At 36.0% G+C, this 21,451-nt stretch overlaps 1 non-coding gene across 1 annotated transcript; it reads left to right on the top strand.

The window, feature by feature from the left end:
- The first annotated feature begins 10,113 nt into the window (after positions 1-10,113).
- On the top strand, positions 10,114-10,221 carry LOC112760263 (small nucleolar RNA R71). The gene has a single exon (XR_003180712.1). It is a non-coding gene; the product is annotated as a small nucleolar RNA R71 (small nucleolar RNA).
- Positions 10,222-21,451: the final 11,230 nt, after the last annotated feature.

Genomic DNA, 21,451 nt, shown 5'->3' with positions numbered 1-21,451 from the left:
AGTGTCTTGTTATTGGTTATGAATTATTTTTGGGGTTTTGATAAGAGGCATGAAAGATAAATGGCAAGAAAGTAAACTAATGGCTAAAAAGGTCTTGGCAAGGGTTGGTGGTCAAGGATCTCTATCCTAATCACTAACCACAATATGAGAATTGGCAAGGATTAATCTCATTAAATCATCCTCTAACTAGTAGTAAAGGAAAGTCAAATGAGCTATATCAATCCTACTCCATAAGTCCTAACTCTCCACTAATTCAATTAGTGAGAACTAGAGTTAATGGATCCCAATCATCAATTACTTGGACATTAATAACTCAAGAGTTCCTAAGTTACCTTTCCAAGCCAAGAACATAAAACTCTACTCTAAAATCCAACCAAGCATTTCATCAAACACTTGGAAGGCACAAAAGGAAAACATAGTAAATCAATCACAAGAATTAATTCTAACTACAATCAAATGTAAAGAATTAACAACAACAATTAAAGGAAACAAGATCTACATGAATTACCTCTTATTGAATTGAAAGAAAATGGAATGAACAATAGTAGGTCTACAACAAAACATAAGAACAACATAAAGGAAATTGCAATGTAACAACAAAGAATTGAAAGGTAGAAGTAGAAGAAAGCAAAGATAAAAACCTAGATCTAAGATTATTGAACTAAACCTAATCCTAATTCTAGAGAGAAGTGAGAGCTTCTCTCTCTAGAAACTAACTCTCACTACTAAACTAAGCTAAAACTAAACTAATGATAACTAACATGTCCATCCCTCTTCAATCCTTGGCTTAAATAGGATCAGAAATGAGTTGGATTGGGCCCACAAGGCTTGTAAATTCGCTAGCCACGAGTTTGCATGAAGTGAATCACGTGCACCAACGGCACGTACGCGTACAGTGCGTGTACGCGTTCTTATACGTATAGCAACTATGGCAAATCTTATATCGTTTTGAAGCCCCGGATGTTAGCTTTCCAACGCAACTAGAACCGCATCATTTGGACCTCTGTAGCTCATGTTATGGTCGTTTAAGTGCGAAGAGGTCGGCTTGACAGCTTTTGCGATTCCCTCATTTCTTCATGAGTTCTCTATTTTTACATGCTTTTCCTTCATTCCCTTGATCCAATCTTTGCCTCCTAAATCTGAAATCACTTGGCAAACACATCAAGGCATATAATGGAATCAAAGGTAAATCAAGATCAAACAATTAAGGACCTAAAAAGCATGTTTTCACTCTTAAGCACAATTAAAGGAGAATATATAAAACTATGCTAATTCATTGAATAAATGTGGGTAAAAGGTGATAAAATCCCCTAAATCAAGCACAAGATAAACCCTACAAATGGGGTCTATCAACCTCCCCACACTTAAACCAAGCATGCCCTCATGCTTAAACCAAGAGAAGGCAAAGGGGTATCAACATTTATTCAATGAAATCTAACTAAATGCAACCTAAACTATATGAAATTATCTACATGAATGCAAGTGCTTGGTCAAAATAAATCAATTCCCAAGATGCATATATGCACAAGGGCTAAAGGTATTAACAACCATGCCAATCTACAATTGAATTGAGCTATTAAATATTTTTACAAACTTGCATGAAGAATGATGATCTTAGGTGAAAACATGTAATTGAGCATCAAACCCTCACCAGATGTGTTTGCACTCTATTCGCTCAAGTGTTTAGGGTTGATTCACTCAATTCTCCTCTATTTCATGCTTTCCAAGATTTGTTTTTCTTCTAACAATCAACATTTATTTTATGCATGCATACAAGTATCACAAGGTCTTCTCATTGGTTGTAATGGGGCTAGGGTCAAGGTAGGATGCATATTTGGTCAAGTGAGCTTGAAATTTGAATCTTTGATAAGCTTAAACTTCCCACCTAACCTATGACATCCTATACAATTAAGTTCTAATCTAGCTACCCATTTTTCACTTTTTCACATACTCATGCATTTTCTTTTCATTTCACAACTCATATGCATTGATCTTATTGAGCTTCACTTTGGGGCATTTTGTCCCCTTATTATTTCTTTCTTTTTCTTTTTCTTTCTTTTTCCATTTTTTCTATACTTTTCATATATTTTTTTTTGTTTTTCTCATTTTTTCTTTCTTTCAAACTATATACAAGAGTACCAATGCATAAGGTCTATACATTTAATCAATACATGAGCATGTACCCAATTCCCAATATTTACAACAAAAATACAAAACTACCCTTTTATTCACCCAATGTCCCAAGGTTCCCACACTTGAATGATACTCAAACACACTAGCCTAAGCTAATCAAAGATCCAAATAAGGACTTTTATTGTTTTCCGCTTTAAGGCTTGTAATGTGCTAAATTAAGAACAAAGTGGGTTAATCGTAGGCTCAAATTTGGCTAACAATGGAAGATAAAAGGTAGACTATTTGGGTAAGTGAGCTAAATGAAATGATGGCCTCAATCACATAAATGCATGAATACACAAAATAATGGACATAAAGAATCAAACAAATCAAAGATTACAATCATAGAAAGAGAATAATACACACAAGAAGGAAAAATTAGTGGTTATAAGATGTAACCACACCATTAGGCTCAAATCTCACTTGCTTGTGTTCTTAGCTCAAAAATCATGTTCCACAATATATATATATATATATATATATATATATATATATATATATATATATATATATATATAATTCAAGCAAGTTCTATGAAAAGTTTTTTACTCAAATCAATTGGTGCCCTATAGATAGAAATCTTGAAAAATTTCATTATTTTGACTAAGCTTATTGTGTATACCTATGCAAAAATAAGAAAATGCAACAAAAATCCTAAAAGACCTAAAAAAATGAAATGCAAAAGTATTGAGATTAGAAACCTGTCACCTAAAATCCTCGACGGTCGGACGACCTCCCCACACTTAAAAGTTTGCACCGTCCTCGGTGCATCCAAAGATGAGCAAGGGGGTACGGCGACTCTCCGGATTGCTGTCTGTTCTTTCTCTTGCTTCCAATTTTGCTTGCGGTGCATCATTTATGAAAAACAAAAATATAACACCATAAGATGAGAGAACACAAAAACAAGGAAGCATACATTGTTGGAATGAGGTACTAATCACTAGAATTGAGTGAGTGAATTAGTGTGACATTAGGAGAATAGGGATGTGAGTTCTAAATTAGGCGCCTTTTAGAACACACATTAGCATAAAAAGTTATGTCACAAAAGAAGCATGTACATCACTCATCCTAGTGTGCTTGAGATGCTTTAAGTAAACTTGTAAGGTAAAACAAGCATTAAAGAAGCATGAGAGCATTCAAGCTAAAAGCATATGGATGCATATGATCATGAAGCACAATGCATTAAGATAAATGCTCAACATCCAATGTCAAGAGATTGCCTAATCAAAGAATAGGGTTCAAATCACATGGTGGCCAAATCATGCAATTCAAGAAGAGCTACGAGCTCGAAGGCAATTCTCATCACTTGGTATTCTTAAAAGGTAAGCATGAAAAACTCAAAACTAAGTGGCAAAAGGTAACCTCAACAATAGAATCCAACAATGATTATAAACATAATGATGTTAAGATAACATCCCTTCTTAAAACTCAGCAGCAATTAATGGTAGACAAGAATAACAATCCAACACTTACAATGAAAAAGAGAAAATGAAATGAAAACTAACTAAAACTAACTAATCAACCAACTAACTAACTAACTAATTAACTAACTAAAATAAATGGTTATTAATGGTGTTTGGGAGTGTTGGATAAGGGGTAGAAGAAGGGAAGAAGAAAGGAGAAGGAAAGAAATGGAAAGAGGAGAAGAAAAGAAATGTGTGAAGGAGGGACATCCGTGCGTACGTGCGCATGGCGTGCGCGCGGATGGTGGTGCAATGGATGCGACACGTACGCGTACATGGCGCATGCGCGCGGATGGCTTATTTCGAGAGTGACGCGTACGCGTCATGTGCGTGTACGCGCGAGTTGTTTTGTGCCTCGGGCACAGTGCGCGCTCAACACTTGCACAACTCTCGGGTCAATGTATGGAGGAATGAAAATTTGGTACCGACGCGTACGCGTACATGGCGCGTGCGCGTGGATAGGTGAAAATGCTTGATGCACGCGTATGCGTGCAATGCGCGTACGCGTGGATGGTGCTCTATTTTTTATTATTATTATTATTATTATTATTATTATTATATTATTATTATTATTATTATTATTATTATTATTATTATTATTATTATTATTATTATTATTATTATTATTATTATTATTATTATTATTATTATTATTATTATTATTATTATTATTATTATTATTATTATTATTATTATTATTATTATTATTATTATTATTATTATTATTATTATTATTATTATTATTATTATTATTATTATTATTATTATTATTATTATTATTATTATTATTATTATTATTATTATTATTATTATTATTATATTATTATTATTATTATTATTATTATTATTATTATTATTATTATTATTATTATTATTATTATTATTATTATTATTATTATTATTATTATTATTATTATTATTATTATTATTATTATTATTATTATTTTTTTTTTTTTTTTTTTTTTTATTTTTTTTTTTTTTTAAATTTTTCTATGTTTTTGCACCAATCCAAGCATTCCAAACCTCCAAACAGCTACCAAAACACCATAAAAGCTTATTTAACATACTAAACTACCAAATATACTCAACAAATCAACCAAAAACATGAATTTAAACTAATTACCAATATGTACAAAAAGAGAAAATGAAAAGAAGTTACCATGGTAGGGTGTCTCCCACCTAGCACTTTTGTATATTGTCCTTAAGTTGGACTTATGGGGAGCTCCTCTCAAGGTGGCTTGTGCTTGAAGCTATCTTTGAACATCCACCAATGCTTGAATCTCCAATAAGCTCCATTCTTCAAAGTTAATATCTTCAAGCTTTGATGGAGTTCTTTACAAACCATGGGCTCCCAAATTTGATCCTCTTTTTGTGATCCGGGATCCCACACTTTATTTTCACACCCGTCTTGAAGTTGATCATCATTATTAGTCCAACCGGGTGGTGAGTAGGGTGAATTCTCAATAAAATATCCAACAATCCTCCTAGACCCATCTCGGTGAGCACTACTCCAACCTTTATGTCTCATGTTTGATGCGTCAACCGTAATGAGCCTTGATTTGCAACGCCAACCACGAAACATCTTTCTTTTACGCTTCATCCCACAAAGCATCCTAAGTTGGCCATCTGTTTCAAACAAACCATATTCAAGTGGGATAATAAAGCTAATAGAAATGAGTTTCACCCACTCAAATGAAGGTGTAGATAGCAACCTAGGCAAAGGTGATTCCAAGGGTCTTGACAAAGCGTATTCAATTCCCCTCCTCCTTTTTCTAAGGACTTCAACCTCTTTAAAAGATTTCTCAAATGTAATCCTTTGTTCAAAAATACTACCTAACCCTTTTCCCTTACTCAAATCATAAATGGGAGGATGAGAGAGATTTACCTCCACAACACTTTCAAATCCAACGGGAGAAGGTTCTTCATATTCAAAGGATTCTTCACCACTATGACTTGATGCTTGATCGTCATCACCAAGGGAACTCAACTCTTGCTCTATCCCATCCAAGTCTTCATATGGAATATGCCTTGGAAGGTGTGCACTTTCCTCCCTAGCATCAATTTCAATCATCTTGGAGGGGTTTTCTTCAACTCTATGTTCCCATGAAGGCTCCGCATCTCCTAAGTCTTCAACCAATTCTTCCTCTTCTTCAACAATTATAGCTTCTTCCAATTGTTCCAATACAAAGCAACTTCCCTCGTTCTCCACCAATCTCTCCTTCATGTTATGCTCTTCATTTGTTTCTCCACATGTAGCCATGGGAGTCCCTTGAGTGTTCAAGCATTGGGATGCTAACCGGTTTACCACCTCATCCAAGGCAGTCATGAATTGTTGCACATCCCTTGTCATCTCCTCTTGTCCTTGAAGAAGAACACCGAGGGTTTCATCCATTGAGGATTGGGGTGGATAAGAGGGTTCATTATCTTGGAGAAAGGGTTCATTATAGGAAGGTGGTTCTTCTTGGTAAGGTGGTGGTGTATATTGAGGTGGTTCTTGGGAGTAGTAATCTTGGAATTGTGGTTCCATGTATGGCTCATATGGTTCAAAAGGAGGTTGGTATGGTGGGTAAGGATCATGGTCATATGGAGGTGTTTGTTGAAAATAGGCTTGTGAGTGTGGTTGAGACTCATGTTGAGGATATGACTCATAGGCATATGGTGGTGGTTCTTGAAAGTCACAAGGAGATTCACCATAGCCATTGGATTGGTATGCATCATAGAATGGCTCTTCTTCATAGTGCATTGGTGGAGGTTGTTGCCATAGGGATTGATCATATGCATATGGCTCCTCCCACCTTTAGTTGTCCCATCCTTGATACACATCTTCATTGTAGCTCCCATCACCTACAACATAGTTGTAATCACACTCATACCCAAAATGAGAATTCATGGTGAAAAGATAAAATAAAAACAAAAGCTAATAGAAAACAAAAGAAACAAAATTCTACAACTAGCAAATAAAGCAAAAAGCAAGATATTCACACTATTCACATATGTACAATAACCAATAACATAACACCATTGCAAATCCCTGGCAACGGCGCCATTTTGATGATTGGATTTTTGACGGTTTAAAATTTCGCAAATGAATTCTCGTTGCAAGTATAGTTTCTAAACCAAGCAATAATCCTTTCATACAAAAGATTGTTTGTCACAAGTAACAAACCCCTAAATTTATAAACCGAAGTATTGGAACCTCGGGTCGTTCTCCCTAGGAATTACAATAAAGTGTCTTGTTATTGGTTATGAATTATTTTTGGGGTTTTGATAAGAGGCATGAAAGATAAATGGCAAGAAAGTAAACTAATGGCTAAAAAGGTCTTGGCAAGGGTTGGTGGTCAAGGATCTCTATCCTAATCACTAACCACAATATGAGAATTGGCAAGGATTAATCTCATTAAATCATCCTCTAACTAGTAGTAAAGGAAAGTCAAATGAGCTATATCAATCCTACTCTATAAGTCCTAACTCTCCACTAATTCAATTAGTGAGAACTAGAGTTAATGGATCCCAATCATCAATTACTTGGACATTAATAACTCAAGAGTTCCTAAGTTACCTTTCCAAGCCAAGAACATAAAACTCTACTCTAAAATCCAACCAAGCATTTCATCAAACACTTGGAAGGCACAAAAGGAAAACATAGTAAATCAATCACAAGAATTAATTCTAACTATAATCAAATGTAAAGAATTAACAACAACAATTAAACGAAACAAGATCTACATGAATTACCTCTTATTGAATTGAAAGAAAATGGAATGAACAATAGTAGGTCTACAACAAAACATAAGAACAACATAAAGGAAATTGCAATGTAACAACAAAGAATTGAAAGGTAGAAGTAGAAGAAAGCAAAGATTAAAACCAAGATCTAAGATTATTGAACTAAACCTAATCCTAATTCTAGAGAGAAGTGAGAGCTTCTCTCTCTAGAAACTAACTCTCACTACTAAACTAAGCTAAAACTAAACTAATGATAACTAACATGTCCATCCCTCTTCAGTCCTTGGCTTAAATAAGATCAGAAATGAGTTGGATTGGGCCCACAAGGCTTGTAAATTCGCTAGCCACGAGTTTGCATGAAGTGAATCACGTGCACCAACGGCGCGTACGCGTATAGTGCGCGTACGCGTCCTTATACGTAAAGAAAGTATGGCAAATCTTATATTGTTTCGAAGCCCCGGATGTTAGCTTTCCAACGCAACTGGAACCGCATCATTTGGACCTCTGTAGCTCAAGTTATGGTCGTTTAAGTGCAAAGAGGTTGGCTTGACAACTTTTGCGATTCCCTCATTTCTTCATGAGTTCTCCATTTTTACATGCTTTTTCTTCATTCCCTTGATCCACTCTTTGCCTCCTAAATCTGAAATCACTTGGCAAACACATCAAGGCATCTAATGGAATCAAAGGTAAATCAAGATTAAACAATTAAGGACCTAAAAAGAATGTTTTCACTCTTAAGCACAATTAAAGGAGAATATATAAAACTATGCTAATTCATTGAATAAATGTGGGTAAAAGGTGATAAAATCCCCTAAATCAAGCACAAGATAAACCCTACAAATGGGCTCTATCATTCCCCTGACGCTAGGCGACGCGACCGTGTGATCCATGCGGCCGCGTCGCAGTGACGGAAAACAGCGTATTTGAATTTGCAACCAGCGAATTCTGGGCAATTTCTAACCCAGTTTGCGGCCCAGAAAACACAGATTAAAGGCTATAAAGTAGGGGAATGCATCCATTCATGGAAGGCTCTCATATATTCACAATTTTAGGAGTAGATGTAGTTTTTAGAGAGAGAGGTTCTCTCCTCTCTCTTAGGATTAGGATTTAGGAGTTCTCTTAGTTTTAGGAGTGACTCTCAATCCCAGGTTCTTTATTTTTATTTATTTTTCCAATTTAATTTATGAACTTTTCCATGTTAGATTTTACTGCTTTGAATGTATTTTATTTGAGGTATTCCAGATATTTATGATTTTAATTTATCTTTCTACATTCTTGGCTTTGGTTAAGAAATCAGTAACTCAGGAATTATCCAACTCAACAGCATAATTGATAACTGTTATCTTTGCTAATTGAATTGAGCTTCAATAATCCTAACCTTTTCTTAGGAAATAAATAGGATTCGAAGATCAAACTAATTAGTCCCTTGACTTTTCTTTGCTTCAGCAAAGGTTAACTAAGTGGAATTAAGATCCAACTTTCATTATTATTGATAAGGATAACTAAGTCTGGACTTCCAATTTCTAATACCTTGCCAAGAGTTTATGTTTATTGTTATTATTTTATTCCCTCTGCCATTGCTTTTCTAACTTTTTACCTTGATCCAAAAACCCCAAAACATACCTTTGCATAACCAATAATAAGAACATACTTCCCTGCAATTCCTTGAGAAGACGACCCGAGGTTTAAATACTCGGTTATCAATTTTAAAGGGGTTTGTTACTTGTGACAACCAAAACATTTGTATGAAAGGACTTTTGAAGGTTTAGAAACTATACTTGCAACGAGGACTTATCCGCAAATTTTTAGACCACGCAAAAGTTCTCTCATCACTTATGAAAGGCAGAAGTAAATTCAATGGAATCTCTATGGTCTCAGAATGAGCCTCAGATTCCCATGGTTCCTCATTAGGGAACTCTATGGAGGTCAGTGGGCGTCCATTGAGGTCTTCCTCAGTGGGAATCACTGCCTCTTCCTTCTCTCCATGTTCGGCCATGTGAGATGTGATTATGGCCTTGCACTCTCTTTTTGGATTCTCTTCTGTATTGCTAGGAGGGAGTTCAGTAATTTTCTTACTCAGCTGACCCAATTGTGCCTCCAAATTTCTAATGGAGGACCTTGTTTCAGTCATGAAACTTTAAGTGGTTTTGATTAGATCAGAGACAATGGTTGCTAAGTCAGAGTGGTCTTGCTTAGAATTCTCTGTCTGTTGCTGAGAAGATGATGGAAAAGGCTTGCCATTGCTAAACCTGTTTCTTCCACCATTGTTGTTGTTGAAACCTTGTTGAGGTCTCTATTGATCCTTCCATGAGAGATTTGGATAATTTCTCCATGAAGGATTATAGGTGATTCCATAGGATTCTCCCATGTAATTCACCTCTTCCATTGCTGGGTTCTCAGGATCATAAGCTTCTTCTTCAGAGGAAGCTTCCTTAGTACTGCCTGTTGTAGCTTGCATTCCAGACAGACTCTGAAAAATCATATTAACTTGTTGGGTTAATATTTTATTCTGAGCCAACATGGCATTCAGAGTATCAATCTCAAGAACTCCTTTCTTCTGAGTTAACCCATTATTCACAGGATTCCTTTCAGAGGTGTACATGAATTGGTTATCTGCAACCATTTCAATGAGTTTCTGAGCTTCTGCAGGCATCTTCTTCAGATGAAGAGATCCTCCAGCAGAGCTATCCAATGACATCTTGGATAGTTCAGACAGACCATCATAGAAGATTCCTATGATGCTCCTTTCTGAAAGCATGTCAGAAGGGCACCTTCTGATCAATTGCTTGTATCTCTCCCAAGCTTCATAGAGGGACTCACCATCCTTCTGTCTAAAGGTTTGGACTTCCACTCTAAGCTTACTCAATTTTTGAGGTGGAAAAAACTTTGCCAAGAAGGCATTGACTAGCTTTTTCCAAGAGTTCAGGCTTTTCTTAGGTTGTGAATCCAACCATGTTCTAGCTCTGTCTCTTACAGCAAAAGGAAAGAACATAAGTTTGTAGACTTCAGGGTCAACTCCATTGGTCTTGACAGTGTCACAGATTTGCAAGAACTCAGCTAAGAACTGATGAGGATCTTCCAACGGAAGTCCATGAAACTTGCAATTCTGTTGCATTAGAGAAATTAATTGAGGCTTAAGCTCAAAGTTGTTTGCTCCAATGGCAGGGATAGAGATGCTTCTCCCATAGAAATCAGGAGTAGGTGCAGTAAAGTCACCAAGCACATTCCTTGCATTGTTGGCATTGTTGTTTTCGGCTGCCATGGTTTCTTCTTCTTTGAAAAGCTCTATTAGGCCTTCTAAAGAGAATTGTCTTTTAGCTTCTCTTAGCTTTCTCTTCAAAGTCCTTTCAGGTTCAGGATCAGCTTGAACAAGTATGCCTTTATCTTTGTTCCTGCTCATATGAAAGAGAAGAGAACAAGAAAGTAGGGAATCCTCTATGTCACAGTATAGAGATTCCTTGAGGTGTCAGAGAAAAAGAAGAATAGAAGGAGGAGGTAGATAGAAAAGAATTCGAACATATAAAGAAGGAGGGAGTTCGAATTGTACCTTGAGGAGGAGTGTTAGTCCCTTAAATAGAAGGATGTGAGAAGAGGGGAAGAATTTTCGAAAATAAATTAAAAAGCTTTTGAAATAATTAAAAAGAAATTTGAAAATTTGATTGAGATTTCCGAAAACTAAGATTGGAAAAGAAATCAAGTGATTTTTTTTAAAAAAAGATTTTGAAATCAGAAATTAAAAAGATATGATTGAAAATTAATTTTAAAAAAGGGTGTGATTGAAAAGATATGATTGAGAAGATATGATTGAAAATCAAATTAAAAAGAGAAAGTTTTAAAACTAAAGTTGATTACTTGACTAACAAGAAATTAGAAGATATGATTCTAAAATTTAAAATTTGATCCTTTCTTAAAGCCAAGTAACAACTTGAAAATTTTTGAAGTAAATCTTGAATTGAAGCAAGGATTTTTGAAAATAGTAAAAATAAATATAAAATGGAAATAAATTGATTTTGAAAGAGATATGATTGAAAAGATATGATTTGAAAAAGATTTGATTTTGAAAAATTATGAAAACTTGAAAAAAATGTGAATTAAAAACAAAATCTTCCCTCTAGTGTCATCCTGGCGTTAAACGCCCAGAATGGTGCCCATTCTGGCGTTTAACGCCCAAATCTCTACCTTTTTGGGCGTTAAACGCCCAGCCAGGTACCCTGGCTGGCGTTTAAACGCCAGTTTTTCTTCTTCACTGGGTGTTTTGAACGCCCAGCTTTTTCTATTTGATTCTTCTGCTGAATGTTCTGAATCTTCAATTCTCTGTATTATTGACTTGAAAAGACATAGTTTTAAAAAAATATTTTTGAATTTTTGATGATGGGAATCAATAAAAAATGCAACTAAGATCAAATAAACAATGCATGCAAGACACCAAACTTAAAAGTTTGTATACTAAGGACTATAACAATGTAAAAATGCATGTAAGAAACAACAAAACATACAAAACAAGAGAATTTGAAGATCAAAGCAATGAAATCATCAAGAACAACTTGAAGATCAATGAAGAACAATATGTATAAATTTTCGAAAATTAGAAGGATAAAGACATGCAATTGACACCAAACTTAAAATTAGACAATAGACTCAAACAAGAAACATAAAATATTTTTGGCTTTATGATTTTAAAATTTTTTTGTATTTTTTTCGAAAATTATTTAGAAAAGAAAATAAAGAGAATCAAAACTTTTAATAAGAATTCCAGGAATCATGCAATGTTAGTCTAAAGCTTCAGTCTAAAAAGATTAGACATGTTTGGCCAAGCTTCAGCAGGACATTACATTCGATAGCTAAATTGATGAGAATCAATCAGCTTTTGTGATGGTGGGAACATCACCTTGAAACTCTAGAATTCATTCTTAAAAATTCTGGAGAAAAGATACCTAATCTAAGCAACAAGATGAACCGTCAGTTGTCCAAACTCGAACAATCCCCGGCAACGGCGCCAAAAACTTGGTGCATGAAATTGTGATCATCAACAATGGCACCAAAGACTTGGAGCTCTCAAACGTGAATCACACTTTGTCACAGTTTCGCACAACTAACCAGCAAGTGCACTGGGTCGTCCAAGTAATAAACCTTACGTGAGTAAGGGTCGATCCCATGGAGATTGTCGGCTTGAAGCAAGCTATGGTCATCTTGTAAATCTCAGTCAGGCAGATTCAAATGGTTATGGAGTTTAAGGTGATGAAAATAAATATAAAATAAAGATAGAGATACTTATGTAATTCATTGGTGGATTTCAGATAAGCGTATGAAGATGCTTTGTTCCCCTTGAACCTCTGCTTTCCTATTGTCTTCTTCCAATCATTCATACTCCTTTCCATGGCAAGCTTTATGTTGGGCATCACCGTTGTCAATGGCTACATCCCGTCCTCTCAGTGAAAATGGTCCTGATGCTCTGTCACAACATCGGCTAATCAGCTGTTGGTTCTCGATCATGTCGGAATAGGATCCATTGATCCTTTTACATCTGTCACACGCCCCACAATCGCGAGTTTGAAGCTCGTCACAGTCATCCCTTCCCAGATCCTACTCGGAATACCACAGACAAGGTTTAGACTTTCCGGATCTCAGAAATGGCTGCCATTAATTCTAGCCTATACCACGAAGGTTCCAATCTTCGATTAGAAACCCAAGAGTTACGCATTCAAGCCATTGCTAGTAGAACAGAGGTGGTTGTCAGGCACATGTTCATAGGTGAGAATGATGATGAGTGTCACGGATCATCACATTCATCAAGTTGAAGAACGAATGAATATCTTGGAGAAGAAATAGACTTGAGTTGAATAGAAAAACAATAGTACTTGTATTAATTCATGAAGAACAGCAGAGCTCCACACCTTAATCTATGGTGTGTAGAAACTCCACCGTTAAAAATACATAAGAACAAAGTCTAGGCATGGCCGAATGGCCAGCCTCCCAAACGTGATCAAAGGATCAAAAGATAATCCAAAGATGAAAATACAATAGTAAAAGGTCCTATTTATAGAGAACTAGTAGCCTAGGGTTTACAGAAATTAGTAATTAATGCAGAAATCTTCTTCCGGGCCCACTTGGTGTGTGCTTGGGCTGAGCATTGAAGCTTTCATGTGTAGAGACCTTTCTTGGAGTTAAACGCCAGCTTTTGTGCCAGTTTGGGCGTTTAACTCCAGCTTTTGTGCCAGTTTTGGAGTTAAACGCCAGAATTCTTGAGCTGACATGGAACGCCTGTTTGGGCCATCAAATCTCAGGAAAGGTATGGACTATTATATATTTCTAGAAAGCCCAAGATGTCTACTTTCTAACGCAATTGAAAGCGTACCAATTGGGCTTCTGTAGCTCCAGAAAATCCACTTTGAGTGCAGGGAGGTCAGAATCCAACAGCATCTGTAGTCCTTTTTCAGCCTCTGAATCAGATTTTTGCTCAGGTCCCTCAATTTTAGCCAGAAAATACCTGAAATTATAGAAAAACACACAAACTCATAGTAAATTCTATAAAAGTGAATTTTTATTTAAAAACTAATAAAAATATAATAAAAACTAATTAAAATATACTAAAAACATACTAAAAACAATGCCAAAAAGCGCATAAATTATCCGCTCATCATAGATCACAAGGACTATTAGGATTGTCTCACAAATCATACATTAATAAAGTATTAGAGAGACTCAGAATGGCACAATGCTCAGCATCACCCGTTCCAATTCAAAAAGGAGACAAGTTTAGTCTCATGCAATGTCCAAAGAATAATTTGGAATGAAAACAGATGGAAGGAATTCCATATGCATCTGTTATTGGGAGTTTGATGTATGCTCAGACTTGCACAAGGCCAGATATCAGCTTTGCAGTTGGTATGCTTGGTAGATACCAAAGTAACCCAGGATTGGATCATTGGAAAGCTGCAAAGAAAGGTTTAAGGTATCTGCAAGGGACAAAAGAACACATGCTTACTTATAGGAGATCTAATCACCTTGAAGTGATTGGATATTCAGATTCAGATTTTTCCGGTTGCGTAGATACAAGAAAATTCACTTTTGGTTATTTGTATCTCTTAGCTGGAGGAGCAATATCATAGAAGAGTGTGAAGTAGTCAGTAATTGCTAGTTCTACAATGGAAGCTGAATTTGTGGCGTGCTTTGAGGCCATGGTTCAGGCTAAGTGGTTGCGAAACTTCTTTTCAGGGCTTAAAATTGTTGACAGTATCGCTAGGTCGCTAAAAATTTATTGTGATAACTCTTCAGTAGTTTTCTTTTCTAAAAATGACAAGTATTCTAAAGGTGCTAAGCATATGGAATTGAAATACTTTGCCGTTAAAGAAGAAGTTCAGAAACAAAGAGTGTCAATAGAGCACATTAGCACCAATATTATGGTTGCTGATCCTTTGACTAAAGGGTTACCGCCCAAAACATTTACTAGTCATGTTGAAAGGATGGGTATTATGAGTTTATAGGATCAATGTAAGTTTAATGAAGTTTGTGTTGCATGGATATTGACATTTTGAGCTCAAATGAATTAATATTTCGGTATTACCTGATTTTCAATTTGTTGTATACATAATAGAATTAAAATAATTAGGTATTATCTTACAATGAAGACATTATTGTTGGACTAATTATGTTATATACCTCCTAATTATGGCTCATGTTAAGAATGTGGCTAACTTGTAGTACATAGAAGGGACTATGTCAATTAGGTGACATACAACCGCTATGACTCATACTAGTTTTATTCTTATCATGATAAATTAAGCTATATAAGTAATTTCTTAGAAATACGCATTATGATAAATATTTCTTAAACCATCAATAGGAATAATGACACATGAGCCAAGTAGGAGAATGTAAGAAATTATATTATTATATGATGTCTCATGTGTGTGATGTGTCTTATTTTATTGGTTTAATAAATATTTAATTAAAATAATAAAATAAAGGAAGTTACATGAAAGGAAGTTACATGATTATTTTGAAATGTAACCAACTTGATGGAAGTTGGTTTTTATGAAAACATATCAAAATTCAGTCCTCTCTTCCTGCCTATGAAGTCTTTCTTCTTCACTCACCATCAATAATAAAATTGAAGAAAGAATTAAGAAGGCAAAGGAATAAACAAAGTGAATTCTTCCTAATACTATTATTATTATCATGGATCAAGGTTAGTAACTCTTCTCATTTCTATTTGTGATAATCATAAATTTCAAAATCTTCTTGTGAATGATAATTTTATAACGTACAGTAAAATTATATTAAGTTTTAACATGGACAAGCAGAAGTGTCTAACGGAGAAATTAAACGCATTTTGGAGAAAATAGTAAAGCCCCATAGGAAAGACTGGAGTGCAAGGCTACAAGATGCACTCTGGGCATATAGAACAGCGTATAATACACCCATTGGGATGAACCCCTTCCGCTTGGTATACGGAAAGGCTTGCCACCTTCTAGTAGAGGTGGAACACAAGGCTTTATGGGCTGTAAGGGAATGCAATATGAATTTTGAAGAATCTGGTGCTGAAAGAAAACTGCAACTAGCAGAATTGGAAAATCTTCGCCTAAAAGCATATGACAACTCCAGACGATACAAAGAGAAGATGAAGGCTGTCCATGACAAGCACATAAAAAAGAGAGAATTCAGACAAGGGGAGTTAGTTCTTCTTTATAACTCCAGACTGAGGCTTATGCCAGGCAAACTAAGATCAAGATGGGAAGGTCCCTATAGAGTAGAAAAGCCAGAGCCATACGGAGTTTTTCACCTGCGTCATCCTTCTAGTTCTAAATTCATGAAGGTCAATGGACATCGCCTGAAGCTTTATCATGGAGAGAAGATGAAGGATCACAAAGAGCTAGAGGTTTTCCTCTTGGAAGACCCACCAACAGAAGCAGAATAAGCCTGAAGACCGTCCAACTTAAGGACGTAAAAGCAAAGTGCTAGGTGGGAGACAACCCACCATGGTATGATCGTTCTGTTTCAGTCTTAGTTTTATTTTACTTTATTCTATTTTGTTTTTGTTAATGAATCTTCTCATAATCTCTGCATAAAGCCTGCATCTGCATTTGCATACTGCATATAAAAAAAATGTGCGCGACGCGTAAGCGTCGCTGACGCGTCCGCGTCATAGGTGCTTTCGAAACAGGAAGAAAAGAAGCAGAGAGTCACGCAGAAGCGTGGCTGGAGGCGTGCCTTAGGCACAACCATGCCCACGCGAACGCGTCGCTAACGCGTCCGCGTCATTTTGAAAAATAGCCTCCCACGCGTACGCGTCGCCCATGCGCATGCGTGACCCTGCGAACTCAACGTAAATGGGTATATGGCAGAGAGTTATGGTGGAGTGGGGTTGGAATGGTGCTGGAAGCACAAGCCCTATCACGCGAACGCGTGCCCCACCCGTCCGCGTCGTTTTTCAAAATATGGCCGTTCACGCGATCGTGTCACCGACGCGCACGCGTCACCCAAATTTTTGGCAATATGCGTATAAAACAGAGAGTTGTGCGTACGCGAGGCTGCACTCGCGCCAATAGCACAAATCAGGTCACGCGATCGCGTGACCCACGCGTCCGTGTCACCTGAACTTATCACACAGCACGCGATCGCGTGCTCCATGCGTCCGCGTCACATGCGACGCACAGCTTATCCAGATCAGCGCATGATATCTTATCTTTTCTTCCCCAAATCCAAATCTTTTCTTTCCCTTCTTATTTCTTTCTTCTCTCTTCTTCCTTCTTTATTCTTTCTCACTTTTTACTTTCTCCTCCCTTATTTTTCACATTCATTGTCAAGGTTCTTTTCTTTCTTTCTTTACTTTTTACTTTTCCTTTATTATTTTTATTAATGTTTTCTTTTTCTTTTTCTTTTTACTTTCATTATCTATATTTTCTTTTTTTTTCTTTCTTTTCTTTTTATTCCTTTAATTGGTGTTAGAAATTTAATTGGGTGATTATTTTCTTTTACATTTTGCTTGTGACTTATTGTGGAATTGTTTGACAATTAATATTCCTTCTTAAAGGGTTGCTTGCATGTTCAATTTAATGCTTTCAATAACATATTCACCATGCATGCTATGTGTTTGTGAAAAAGCCCATATGGCATTGTGCATTATATTACTCTATTCTACTACTCTAATGCCTGTTTTTCACAAAACTCCTTTTATATTTTATTGATTAAATATAATTGTCAATACAAACAGATTGTTAGTTTGAAAGAGTTGATAATCTAACTTGGACATTTAATACTTGATCTATACTACTCATGCCTTTACCGGTATGCCAATAAACATCTTGCATTTAATAGCCATCACATGCACTTGCTATATTTCTATTGATGAACTTTTCACATGTCATGACCATGTGTTAAGGACATCCTTCTTTACCGTGCATTGATTATCACCTATACCATCCTCTTCCTTGCTCAAACCCTTAGCTTTACATATTACTTTCTTTTTTCTTTTTCAGGATGGCCACCAAGAAGGGTAAAGAGAAAGCTACTCCCAAACCACCAGCAAGGAAAGGAACTAAAAGAACACTAGTGGCAGAGCCATCTTCAACAGCAGTAAAGCCCTCAACAAAGCAAATCAAGAGGATCATCAAGATCGATGAAAAAGAGAAAGCCTTTCCAGCAAAGGATACTGCGCGGTTCATGATGAGCGGATAATTTATACGCTTTTTGACATTGTTTTTAGTATGTTTTTAGTAGGATCTAGTTACTTTTAGGGATGTTTTCCTTAGTTTTTATGTTAAATTCACATTTCTGGACTTTACTACGAGTTTGTGTGTTTTTCTGTGATTTCAGGTATTTTCTGGCTGAAATTGAGGGACTTGAGCAGAAATCAGATTCAGAGGTTGAAAAAGGACTGCTGATGCTGTTGGATTCTGACCTCCCTGCACTCAAAGTGGATTTTCTGGAGCTACAGAACTCGAAATGGCGCGCTTCCAATTGCGTTGGAAAGTAGACATCCAGGGCTTTCCAGCAATATATAATAGTCTATACTTTGGCCAAGAATAGACGACATAAACTGGCGTTCAACGCCAGCCTTCTGCCCAAATCTGGCGTCCAGCGCCAGAAAAGGATCCAAAACCAGAGTTGAACGCCCAAACTGGCACAGAAACTGGCGTTCAACTCCACAAATGGCCTCTGCACGTGCAACATTCAGGCTCAGCCCAAACACACACCAAGTGGGCCCAGGAAGTGGATTTATGCATCAATTACTTACTCATGTAAACCCTAGTAGCTAGTTTATTATAAATAGGACCTCTTACTCTTGTATTAGGCATCTTGGAACGCATTGTTCTTAGACCATAGGGGCTGGCCACACGGCCATGCCTGGACCTTCACTTATGTATTTTCATACGGTAGAGTTTCTACACTCCATAGATTAAGGTGTGGAGCTCTGCTGTTCCTCAAAGATTAATGCAAAGAACTACTGTTTTCTATTCAATTCTTCTTATTTCGCTTCTAAGATATCCATTCGCACCCAAGAACGTGATGAAGGTGATGATTATGTGTGACGCTCATCATCCTTCTCCCTTATGAACGCGTGCATGACAAACACTTCTGTTCTACATGAATTAAGCTAGAATGAGTATCTCTTAGGTCTCCTAACCAGAATCTTCGTGGCGTAAGCTAGAATGATGGCGGCATTCAAGAGAATCCGGAAGGTCTAAACCTTGTCTGTGGTATTCCGAGTAGGATTCTATGATTGGATGACTGTGACGAGCTCCTAACTCGCGATTGCAGGGCGTTAGTGACAGACGCAAAAGGATAGTAAATCCTATTCCAGCATGATCGAAAACCGACAGATGAATAGCCGTGCCGTGACAGGGTGCGTGAGCATATTATTCACTGAGAGGATAAGATGAAGCCATTGGCAAGGGTGATGCCTCCAGACGATTAGCCGTGCCGTGACAGGGCATTGGATCATTTTCCCGTGAGATGACCGAAAGTAGCCATTGACAGTGGTGATGTATCACATAAAGCCAGCCATGGAAAGGAGTAAGACTGACTGGATGAAGATAGCAGGAAAGCAGAGGTTCAGAGGAACGAAAGCATCTCCATTCACTTATCTGAAATTCCTATCAATGAATTACATAAGTGTCTCTATCCCTATTTTATTAATTAATATTCGAAAACACCATTATCACTTTATATCTGCCTGACTGAGATTTACAAGGTGACCATAGCTTGCTTCATACCAACAATCTCCGTGGGATTCGACCCTTACTCACGTAAGGTATTACTTGGACGACCCAGTGCACTTGCTGGTTAGTTGTATCAAAGTTGTGACAATCATGAATTAAGATCAGAGCACCAAGCTTTGGAGCCATTACCAGGATTTGTTCGAGCCTGGAGATCACAATTTCGTGCACCAAGTTTTTGGTGCCGTTGCCGGGGGTTGTTTGAGTTCTCGGCAAGCTTTTGGTCCGGTAACATTAGTGCCAGATTCCCTTTTGATCCGGCAACAGCACCAAGTTTTTGGCGCCGTTGCCGGGGATTGTTTGAGTTTGGACAACTGACGGCTCATCTTGTTGCTCAGATTAGGTAATTTTCTTTTCGTTTTGTTTTCAAAAATCTTTCAAAAATATTTTCAAAAATCTCTCATCTGTTTTCGAAAAAAATAAAAATGTTTTCAAAAATAAAATTTTTATTCAAGATTTTTAAGAATGAATTCTAGTGTTTCATGAAGCATGTGAAGCCTGGCTGGCTGTAAAGCCATGTCTAAATTCTTTTGGACTGAGGCTTCCAAACCATCAGAGGTAAGTTACATACTTGATAAATGATGAGCAGCACTTTGTTATCAAGATCAATATACTCTGATGTTAAAATGCTGAAGCTTGGCTGGCCAATTGCCATGTCTAGTGTTTTGGACTGGAGCTTTCTTTGAAAGTTTGGCTGGCTAGTGAGCCATGTCTAATTCCTGGACTGAAGCTTTAGACTAAGAATGCAAGATTCCTGGAATTCATATTAAAAATTTTGGAATCCTTATTTTCTCTTTTTAATAAATTTTCGAAAAAAATCCAAAAAAATTAGAAAATCATAAAAATAAAAAATATTTTATGTTTCTTGTTTGAGTCTTGAGTCATATCATAAGTTTGGTGTCACTTGCATATGCATCTTGCATTTTTTCGAAAATATCATGCATTCATAGTATTCTTCATGATCTTCAAGTTGTTCTTGGAAAGTCTTCTTGTTTGATCTTGATGATTTTTTGTTTTGTGTCTTTTCATGTTTATCATATGCATTCTTGAATTCTTAGTGCGTAAGCATTAAAGAATTCTAAGTTTGGTGTCTTGCATGTTTTCTTTACATTAAAAGTTTTTCAAAATTGTGTCTATGATGTTCATCTTGGCATTCAAAGTGTTCTTGGTGTTCATCTTGACATTCATAGCATTCTTGCATGCATCACATGTTTTGATCTAAAAATTTCATCATTGCATAATTTTCATGTTTTTCATAAAAATTTCAAAAATCAAAAAAATATATCTTTCCTTTTTTCTCTCATCAAATTCGAAAATTTGAATTGACTTTTTCAAAAAAATTTTAAAATCAAATTGTTTCTCATGAGTCAAATCAAATTTTCAATTTGAAAAACTAACTCTTTTTCAAAATCTTTTTCAAAAATCAAATCTTTTTCAAAATTCTTAGTTATTTTCGAAAATTCCAAAAATATTTTTCAAAAAATCTTTTTCTTATTTTTATACCAAATTTTCAAAAATAACATAATCAATTAATGTTTTGATTCAAAAATTTGAAGTTTGTTACTTGCTTGTTAAGAAAGATTCAAACTTTAAGTTCTAGAATCATATCTTGTGATTTCTTATGAATCAAGTCATTAATTGTGATTTTAAAAAATCAAATCTTTTTCAAAACTAATTTCAATCATATCTCTTCAAAAATATCTTCTTATCTTATCTTTTTCAAAAATATCTTTTCAAAATATCTTTTCTAACTTCCTAACTTCTTATCTTTTCAAAAATTGTTTCAACTAACTAACTAACTTTTTGTTTGTTTCTTAACTTTTTCAAAACTACCTAACTAACTCTCTCTCTCTCTAATTTTCGAAAATATCT

Source organism: Arachis hypogaea, chromosome 16, assembly GCF_003086295.3.
Source record: "Arachis hypogaea cultivar Tifrunner chromosome 16, arahy.Tifrunner.gnm2.J5K5, whole genome shotgun sequence".
Lineage (NCBI taxonomy): Eukaryota > Viridiplantae > Streptophyta > Magnoliopsida > Fabales > Fabaceae > Arachis > Arachis hypogaea.
Note: the sequence above shows the minus strand (reverse complement) of the source record. Positions and strands in the feature narration are given on the sequence as shown.